Genomic DNA, 11,150 nt, shown 5'->3' with positions numbered 1-11,150 from the left:
CCATACTGGCGGTACATGCACGAAGCAAAGATGTGCACGCACGCCATGCACGCACTCATTCCCCCGCATGCGCACGTGGGTACAGGGGCGGACGCAATTTTGTACCAAGATCCACCCCATGTGATAATTTGACGTGTGTAAAGTCGTTCACTTCATTGATGGTCAATTAATACAGCACATGCAAATTGAGTGGACGTGAGGGCGGAAGAAAGACATTATTACTCCACTGCGCGCATGTGAGTAGTTAAATCATGGGTTGCTAGTAGTACTTCCATTGGTCTCCTTCGTATTTTGTGCCAATTTTTGATAGTAACATAATATTTACGCATTTGAGCAGTGTAGTCTACTTGAAATTTATGTTCCGCTAAACTCATCGGGAGCCGTTTCGGGCCACGAAACCAAAACCATCAATTAATCTTTACCTTGTTACCATCACATTCGAAAGCCTGCTGTAGCAACAAGACCTCAAACAGTCTGATCTCTATGCATCAGTGTCATCCCTGGATTGGTAATGCTGACACGCACATTACTCGAAAGATTTATAACAGAGTAGCAATCACACACTTATTACATCGAATGTCTCAAAAGAGAACTTATTACAATAAATATGGCTTAAGGCCATCTAATAATGATAACAGCGGAAGACGTGGAAGAGAAGCAAGTCCATCAACTCCAACGGCATCACTGAGTATAAGATCACAACCTAAGGCACCTTACTCGTCGTCTGAAAAGTCTGCAACATGAACGTTGCAGTCCGAAAACGGGTCAGCACATGGAATCTGCTGGTAATGTAACACATAGAGAGTAATGAATAGAATAATGCTATCACTACATGCATATATGGCTGGTGGAAAGCTCTATGGTTATAGTTTTACATAAAGACAATTTTTCCCTACACCAAAGGAATAATTTTTATTTAACTATCATAGTGGTTGTTAAACATTAAGAAGGTTCCTCCAACTCAATCCCAATTAAGCATCATCATTAACCCAACAAAATTAAATTAAGTAACATGATGAGATTCACATGATAATCTAGGTACTAGATACTCAAAACGTCCATAACCGGGGACACGACTAACCATGATTAGTTTGTACACTCTGCAGAGGTTTGCACACTTTTCCCCGCAAGACATGATCTCCTCCATTTGATTTCTCGCACTACATGGTGTTTGAGAAACGGATGACCAAGACACAGTCTTTCAGAAGCATTAACTCTTTACTCTGGGTAGATAGTACCAACCTACATCCTCTACATCTGCTAGTCTACCACTGAAAGAGGTCACACAACATACTCAACTATGCTAGAGCCCACAGTAGCTTGCAATTGCACACGAAAGTTTCTAGCATGAATCATCTCATGATCCCTTTGAGCCTGGGTGGCGGTCCATAGGAGAATCACACGGTACCCCGGGATTTCCAAAAATACAGGGAACACTGGGTTCCCCAGGTGCCTCAATCCACCCAGATGTGTATTAAAGTTGCCACCTTAAGTAAACCATTAATTAACAATACTCACATCTGTCATGGATATACTCACCCAATCCACGTCTACTCGCATAACATAGCAATATAAGAAAATGTAGAAGTATCTCCCAAAGGGTTGATAATAAAATAGGTAATAGGTACTACCTCATCTACTTCCCCAAAACCCACAAATTAAACAGATCCTAACCATGCAATTGTTTGAGGATTGATCTAATGCAATAAAACTGGGTAGTAAAGAGGTATGATCAAAGTGTTACTTGCCTTGCTGATGATCCGTGAAACCTAGAGACTCGTAGTAGCAAGCGGCGCACTCCGGGTACTCTATCGCAAACAAACAAGCATACAATAAGCACTCATCTAATGCACAGGTAAAACTTAAATAAGAGATCTAACTAGAAAGTTCAACTTAAGAACTCCGGTTTGCAAAATGAATCAAATCAAACGAAGCAACGAAAATCTAACGGCGAAAGAAACAAGCTTCGTTTACTAATCTGGACCAAAGTCAAAATTCACAGTAGCAAAAACTTGTTTGAGTTGGTTAAATGGAACGAGGTTTTCGAGACGAAACTCTAGGCGCTTGAATCGCCTAATTCTGATAAACGAGCGAAAAGTTATACTAAAATGAAAACCGGATGAGAAATCGCGGTCGGAAATAATCGCGGAAAATCCGAGAAAAAGAAAAACGGACGAACAGGCTAACGAACGAACGTTCGCTGTCTGTGGCTGAACAACGAAAACCGTTCGTTAAAATGAACGTACGTACGAACGTCCGCCAAATAAATAAACTGGAAAAAACTAAACATATCTATTAAAAAAATAAACCACTGTTTTTCGAAGAAAACCGGCGGCGGGGCGGGTGGCTACCTCCGACGGGGCGAGGTCCAGCGAGGGGCGGTAGGGCTCCGGCGGCGGGTGGCGGCGGTCAGCGGCGATGGCGGACGGAGGCGGGGCGGCTCCAGCGCGGGCGCGGGGTGGCGGCGGCGGCTATGGGCTAGGGTTTAGGGTTGGCGGCGGGATGGGCTGGGGTGGGCTGGAGGGGTGGGCGGCTTATAAAGCCCGGGCGAGGCGGAGTCCGGGTCGCCCACGGCAGCCTGAGTTGGTTTATTTTTTTTGAAAAAAAATCGGACATGCGGAAAAAGAAGGAAAACAAATACTGAACGGACTGCAAAAATCACGAAATAAAATTTCCCCTCCTCTAAAAATAAGCTGGACAAGATGAACATTTATTTGGGCGCTAAATGCAATTTTGAGAACGCGCATTTTTCCTAATAAAATAGCGATAAAACTTCGAAATAAAATCTTATTTGATTTTATTATTAAATCCTCAATATTTCTTTATCTTGGGAAAATCATTTTATTCCCTCTCTCTTATTTTTATTATTGAAATATTTGAAGATAAAATAATTAAAATGAAATGACCCCCTTTCTAAATTTGAGAAAAACTCAAATAAGAAAACAACGAAATTCCCAACTCTCTCCGCGGGTCCTTGAGTTGCGTGAAATTCTAGGATCAAACCAAAATGCAATAAAATATGATATGCAATGATGATCTAATCTATAACATTCCAAATTGAAAATTTGGGATGTTACAAACCTACCCCCTTAAGATGAATCTCGCCCTCGAGATTCGGGCTGGCTAGAAAATAGGTGAGGGTGGTCCTTCAGTAGATCTTCCTCTCGTTCCCAGGTGGCTTCATCTTCAGTATGGTGGCTCCACTGAACTTTGCAAAACTTGATAACCTTGTTGCGTGTGACTCGGCTGGCAAATTCGAGAATCTTGACTGGTTTCTCCTCGTAGGTCAAATCTATAACACCCATGATGCAGCTATATCTCCCACGTGTCGAAGCAGGACTCAGAGGCATAACCGCATTGTGGTTTTGTCGCAAGAAGGGTCATCTTCACACAATCCCATCTAATGAACAAGACTGGGATAAAGAGTTGGCTTACAATCGCCACTTCACACAATGAACATATAATTCATACATCATTCAAAGGACACACATAGTCCGACTACAGACTAAGCCAAAAGAAAAGAAGATAACCCAACTGCTAGAACCCCGATCGTCCCAACTGGGCTCCACTACTAATCAACATGAAACGAAACATAGCAACGACCAAGATCTTCATTGAGCTCCCATCTGGGCTCGGTTGCATCACCTGCACTGGTATCATCGGCACCTTATCATCAGCACCTGCAACTGTTGTGGCAGTATCTTGTGAGTCACGAGGACTCAGCAATCTCAAAACCCGCAAGATCAAGACTATTTAAGCTTATGGGTCGGAAGTGGTAATGAGGTGGAGTTGCAGCAAGCTCTAAGCAAATATGGTGCCTAACATATGCAAATAAGAGCGAGAAGAGAAGCAACGGAACGGTCGAGAAGCTACAAGTGATCAAGAAGTGATCCTAAAACTACTTACGCCCAATAATAACACAAAGACCGTGTTCACTTCCCGGACTCCGCCGAAAAGAGACCATCATGGCTACACACGTGGTTGATGCATTTTAATTTGAATCTGGTGTCAAGTTATCTACAACCAGACATTAACAAATTCCCATCTGCCACATAACCATGGGCACGGCTCTCGAAAGTTTATACCTTGCGGGGGTGTCCCAACTTAGCCCATCACAAGCTCTCATGGTCAACGAAGGATATACCTTCTCCCAGGAAGACCCGATTAGTCTCAGAATCCCGGTTTACAAGACATTTCGACAATGATAAAATAAGACCAGCAAGACCGCCCGATGTGTCGACAATCCCGATAGGAGTCGCACGTATCTCGTTCTCAGGACACACCGGATAAGCTAAGCTCACAGGTACCAACGTAACCCAAGTTGCCAAGGGATGGTCCCGCACGGTGCTCTAGTTTGGACCAACACTTAGACAAGCATTGGCCCGGGGGGCTAAAATAAAGATGACCCTTGAGTCTGCAGAACCCAAGGGAAAAAGGCTTAGGTGGCAAATGTTAAAACCAAGGTTGGGCCTTGCTGGAGGAGTTTTATTCAAAGCAAACTGACAAGGGGGTCTCATAAATCACCCAACCACGTAAGGAATAAAACATCAAGGAACATAACACCGGTATGACGGAAACTAGGGCGGCAAGAGTGGAACAAAACACCAGGCATAAGGCCGAGCCTTCCACCCTTTACCAAGTATATAGGTGCATTAATTAAATAAGAGATATTGTGATATCCCAACATAATCATGTCCATCATGGAGCAAACTTCGACTTCACCTGCAACTAACAACGCTATAAGAGGGGATGCGCAAAGCGGTAACATAGCCAAGCAATGGTTTTCTAGGAAGGGTGAAAAGATTAGAGGCTGACATGGCAACTTGGGAGGCATGGTAAACAAATGATAGGTAGCACAACATAGCGATAGAACGAAGCAACTAGCAAGCAAAGATAGAAGTGATATCGAGGGTAATGGTCATCTTGCCTGAAATCCTCCTAGGAAGAAGAACGAGTCCATGAAGTAGACAAACCAACATAGTCGAACGAATCCTCACAAACGCAACGTTACCAGAACTATCAAGGAGGAGCGCAACCGTAAAGAAGGAAACAACATAGTAAACAACCATCACATAAACATGGTGTGATGCACAAACAAGTGTGATGCATGTCCGGTTTAATGAGGCATGGCATGGCAAAGTGCATAAACAATACTACAAATTAAGTGGAGCTCAATATGCAACGAGTTGCATATTGACGAAACACCACATGACTTATTTAGTTCTCTCTCGGTTACGTATCCAACAATATTAAATGTTATTAAACATGGCAAGAGATGACGCATATGAAAACTGCCTATCTAGGCAAGTTTAAATGAGGCCGGAAACAACAAATAACAAGTCCGGAAAATCCTCATATGCATATTATGAATTTGGTACTGTTCTGCCCTAAACACAATTTTAGGGTTGTCAAACATGCACAGTAGTGTCACCATGTTAAACTATGCACTTTTCTACCCCATTTACATATAAAGTTTATTAAATTCGGAGCTACGGTTAATTAGCTATGAAATAAATCATTTTAGCATGGCATTTAAGCAAATTTAAACAAACATCATTTTAAAAAATTTAAGCATGGATGAAAGTGGCATAATATGAAACTAGAAAAAATGCTAAGCATTTTACATATATAAATTATTTACATATGATGCACGGTTTGTGAGTTATTAAATGTATGAAGCATGAGGGTTTTTCTGTAAAATAGTAAATCACTGGATAAATGCTAAAAACGCAGCTGAGGAAAAACATGCATCGGGCTGAAACTTGAACAGGGCTGAACAGGAGCAGGCGCTGGGGGGCAGCTCTGCCATGGGCTTCGGCCCGGTTCGGTGGAGAGGGAGGCTGGAAGGGGCGCTCGGCCATGCGCTGGTGTGGCGCGGTCAACACGATGGGTCAAGCGTTCCCGTCCTGAAACTGACGAAGCAGGTAGCGGCAGCTTAGTTCGTCTGTTTGATGCAGAGGCAAGGCCACGGCACCACTGGGGCTTGGACGCAGCGGTAGGGACATGGCGAAGGCGCAACAAAAGGGGCGTGGCTGAGGCAAGGCGGCACAAAGGAGGCCTGGGGATGGGTGGTCCATGGCAGAGGCAGCGAGATTCGGCGGTCCCCGGCCGGATCGGACGCGAAACAGCAGCGGTGGTGGACTCAGGGTAGAGCATGGGCGTCCATGGCGTCGGTCCCTGTGAAGAGAAACGAGAGAGATGAGAGAATCTGAGAGAGAGCGTTGCCGGGGAGCAAGAGGAAAATAGAGGGGAGGATGGAGAGGAAGGGCACAGTCCTGCTAGTCCGGTGCTACTCCAGTTCGACGGAGCTTGACGACAGCGACGCGGAAACAAAGGTCTCCGGCACGGGAGGCTAGCAAGGGAGGGGAGCAGCGGCCTGGTGGTACTCCGGTGAGCTTGGTCGCAGGGACGTCCGGGTCCGGTGAGGCAGCAGGGTCGAGGAGGGAGGAGCGAGCAGGAGGAGCTCGGCTGCGGGCCGCCTGGTGGCCGTTGGATATCCATCCGGCGGTCCCAGATGGATGGATCAGTGGTTGGTGGATCTGGATCGAGGAATTTGCAAGGAGGCAGCGGGATCGAGGGAGGGGATCCCGAGGGAAGCGACCAGGTGGTGGCGGCAGGAGGAATTCTAGGGAAGCTGTCTAGGGTTAGGTTGTTTATATAGGTAGGTGATTAGGGTAGGGGTCAATCCGGTCCGTCCGGTCATAATCAGGCGGTGGAGAATTAATAGGTTAGGGAGTCTAAAAAATAAAATGGAGATGTTTTAGGGATGTTTGGTGATGATCCGGACCCATCGGCCACGACTGCACGGGTCGGGTTCGGGACAGCATTCGGACGCACGCGAGAGGTTTGGCGAAAGGCCATGGAGACAAGGGGGTTTAGACGGGCTCAGAGAAGAGAGGGAAGAGAGCGGTCCGGTTGATATGAAAGGTAAACATAGACAAGAAAGAGGCGACAACTACGAGCAAATGCAAGTTTTGAAAACAATGATACAATGCGCATGATGCGATGATGAATGCAACAAACAAATAAAACACACGACGATAACGAAAAACATGGAAGTCGTCCGGAGCGACGGTCTTGGGGCATCACAAAATCATTATCCAACTGAATCGCTTCCAGTGGCACTATATCCCTCGGCGGTATATCAACCATCTCTGCGTGGCACTTCTTCAACTGGGAAACGTGGAACACATCATGAACTCCTGACAATCCTTCGGGCAACTCCAACTTGTAAGCAACTTCTCCCATATGCTCCAAAACTTTGTATGGTCCCACAAAATGTGGTGCTAACTTTCCCTTAACTCCAAAACGCTTAACTCCTCGAAGTGGGGACACACGAAGATAAACTCTGCCTCCTACTTCGTAAACTATCTCCTTGCGTTTTGAATCTACATAGCTCTTCTGCCTGGATTGGGCTACCTTCAGCCTATCGCGAATTAGCTTAACCTTCTCTTCAGACTCTTCAATCAAATCTGGTCCAAACAACTGACGGTCTCCAACTTCATCCCACAACAACGGCGTCCTGCACCTCCTTCCGTACAAAGCTTTGAAAGGGGCCATCTTCAAGCTGGATTGATAACTGTTGTTGTAAGAGAACTCTGCATATGGCAAATTGTCGTCCCAACTCGATCCATAATCTAGCGCACAAGCTCTCAGCGTGTCCTCTAGAATCTGATTGACTCTCTCGGTCTGTCCATCTGTCGGTGGATGAAAGGCTGTACTGAACTCTAACATGGTACCCAAAGTTTCGTGCAACTGATTCCAGAACTTTGAGGTAAATTGGGTTCCTCTATCTGATACAATGGTCCTCGGAACTCCATGCAGACATAAGATCCTGGTCACGTATATCTTTGCCAACTTAGCACTTGTATAAGTGGTCTTCACTGGGATGAAATGAGCTACCTTCGTCAAACGATCGAATACAACCCATATTGAGTCATAGCCTGAACGTGTCCTGGGTAATCCCGTGATAAAATCCATGCCTAGCTTATCCCACTTCCATTCGGGTATCGGCAATGGCTGTAGCAATCCTACTGGCTTCTGATGCTCCTGCCTTCACTCTCTGACATACATCACAAACTGCTACATACTCCGCAATATCCTTCTTCATTCCGGTCCACCAGAAAGTGTCCTTCAGATCCAAATACATCTTGGTATTTCCTGGGTGTATGGAATACGGTGAATCATGGGCCTCTTGCAGAATCAACTTCCTGATCTCTGGATCATTAGGCACATAAACGCGGTCCTCAAACCATAAGGTATCGTGCTCATCCTCACGAAATCCTTTAGCCTTTCCTTTGCCCATCTTCTCCTTTATTTCGGCAATCTCCTTGTCAGTCTTCTGAGCTTCTCTAATCTTATCCATCAAAGTAGACTGAATCTCCAATGCTGCTACATAGCCTCTCGGAACTATCTCCAAACATAGCTCGTGAAGATCCTCGACTAGTTCCTTTGGTAACACTCCGGTCATGAGTGTGTTGACACGGCTCTTGCAGCTCAACGCATCGGCTACTACGTTAGCATTTCCGGGGTGATAATGCAATCTCATATCATAATCCTTAATGAGCTCCAACCATCTCCTTTGTCTGAGTTTCAACTCCTTCTGTGTGAATATGTACTTAAAACTCTTGTGATCCCTGTACACCTCACAATGGTTTCCAATGAGAAAATGTCTCCATGTCTTTAATGCATGCACTACGGCTGCTAACTCCAAATCATGTGTAGCATAATTCAACTCATGGGGCTTAAGCTGTCGTGAGGCATACGAAACAACTCTTCCCTCCTGCATAAGCACTGCTCCAAGTCCTCGACGAGAAGCGTCACAATATACTTCATAATCCTTGCGCTGATCTGGTAGAATCAACACCGGTTATGTAACCAAACGTTTCTTCAACTCCTGAAAACCGGCCTCACATTCATCAGTACAATTGAACTTGGTGTCCTTCTTCAACAACTATGTCATGGGTTTTGCAATCTTTGAGAAATTCTCAATGAACCTCCGATAGTATCCTGCGAGTCCAAGAAAACTCCAGATCTCTCCCACTGACGTGAGGGCTTCCCAATTTGTCACATTGATAACTTTGGTGGGGTCTACTGCTATTCTTTCTCCGGATATCACATGTCCGAGGAATCCAACTTCCTTCAACCAAAACTTACATTTGCTGAACTTGGCATATAGCTGATGTTCTAATAGCTTCCCGAGTACCAAACGCAAATGCTCCTTATGCCCCTCTTCATTTTTCGAGTAGACCAAAATATCATCAATGAACACCACGACGAACTTATCCAGAAACTCGATAAACACCTTGTTCATCATGTTCATGAAATAGGCAGGTGCGTTAGTCAGACCAAATGACATAACGGTATACTCATACAGCCCGTACCTGGTGGTAAAAGCCTTCTTAGGTATATCCTTGAATCTTCAGCTGGTGATATCCTGATCGCAGATCGATCTTGGAAAATACCTTAGCTCCTTGCAATTGGTCAAACAGATCATTAATCATCGGCAGTGGGTACTTGTTATTGATAGTCACTTCATTCAATCCTCGATAATCAACAACCATCCTCAATGATCTGTCCTTCTTTTCCACTAGAAGCACCGGTGATCCCCAAGGTGACGAACTTGGGTGAATATAGCCTTTATCCAGTAACTCCTTAATCTTCTTCTTAATTTCCTCCAAATCTTTTGTGGGCATCCTGTACGGTCTCTTAGATATTGGCCCTGTGCCTGGCAAAAGCTCAATCAAAAACTCAATGTTTCTATCCGGTCGCATGCCTGGCAACTCTTCTGGAAATACGTCAGGAAAATCCTTCACCACTTGTACTTCCTCCTATACAACTCCTGATAAGGAATTTACTTGAGTCCTCTTAGGCACATGCCGGGATACATACTTGATCCTTCTTCCTTCTAGGGTGGTAAGCAAAATTGACTTACTGGCGCATTCAATGTTCCCTCCATACTTTCATAACCAATCCGTGCCTAATATCACATCCAGTCCTTGCGACTCCAATACTATTAGGTCTGAGGGAAACGCGTAGTTACCAATCCTTAATGGTAACCGATCACACCATAGACTAGCCATATACTCAGCTCCTGGCGAGGTTACTAACATGGGTGACCTAAGGGCTTGGGTTGGCAGTTTATACTTATCCACAAATCCCCTTGATATGTATGAATGCGATGCAACAGTATCAAAAAGAACGATTGCAGTAAATGACTTGACCAAAAACTTACCTATTACTGCATCTGGCTGGGCTTCAACCTCCTCCACGCTAACGTGGTTCACCTGTCCCCTGTTGAAAGGGTTCGACTTCTTTCCAGAGCTTCCATTTCCATTTCCATTCTTTGCTTCAGGACATTCTATGGCATAATGTCCAGTCTTCTCGCATTTGAAACAGGTAATGTGGCTTAGATCCCTCTTGGCTAGTGTTGATGGGTTGGTACGGTTCTGTCCATTGCTTCCTCCATTCCCATTACCATTCTTGGGGCCAGTATGGTTGTGCAAACTCCCTCCTCCATGGGTATGCTAAAAAGGTCCTCCCGAGTTCGGGGTAAAACGAGGCTTCTACTGAGCTCCAGAATTGTACTTCCCTTATCCATACTTCCTATTGCGGCTGTCATTCTGCTGCTGCTTCCCTTCAATCATGAGAGCTCGGTCTACCAACTCCTGGTAGTTGTTGAAGGTTTCCACCATCAACTGCATGCTCAGCTCATCATTCAGTCCTTCCAAAAACTTCTCCTGCTTAGCTGCATCCGTAACAATGCCATCTGGGGCATAACGTGCTAGATTACTAAAATCATCCACATACTGGCCAACTGTACATCCTCCTTGGCGCAAGTTGCGAAACTCACGCTTCTTCATGGCCATAGCTCCTTCTGAAACATGAGCAGTACGGAAAGCCTGCTGAAACTAATCCCAGGTGAGAGTGTCAATGGGGTAAGTGGCTTTGAAATTTTGCCACCATGATGCTGCGGGTCCATCAAGCTAATGTGTGGCAAAATGCACCTTCTCCGCATCTGTGCATCCTACAGTGGTCAAATCCCTTCCCATCTTGCGGAGCCAATCATCTGCAACTATCGGCTCGGTGCTACTAGAGAACACCAGCGGATTCAGCCTCAAGAAACAGGCCAAGTGATCAACATGTGGTGG

This window comes from Triticum aestivum, chromosome 4B, assembly GCF_018294505.1.
Source record: "Triticum aestivum cultivar Chinese Spring chromosome 4B, IWGSC CS RefSeq v2.1, whole genome shotgun sequence".
Lineage (NCBI taxonomy): Eukaryota > Viridiplantae > Streptophyta > Magnoliopsida > Poales > Poaceae > Triticum > Triticum aestivum.
This window is presented reverse-complemented; position numbering follows the sequence as displayed.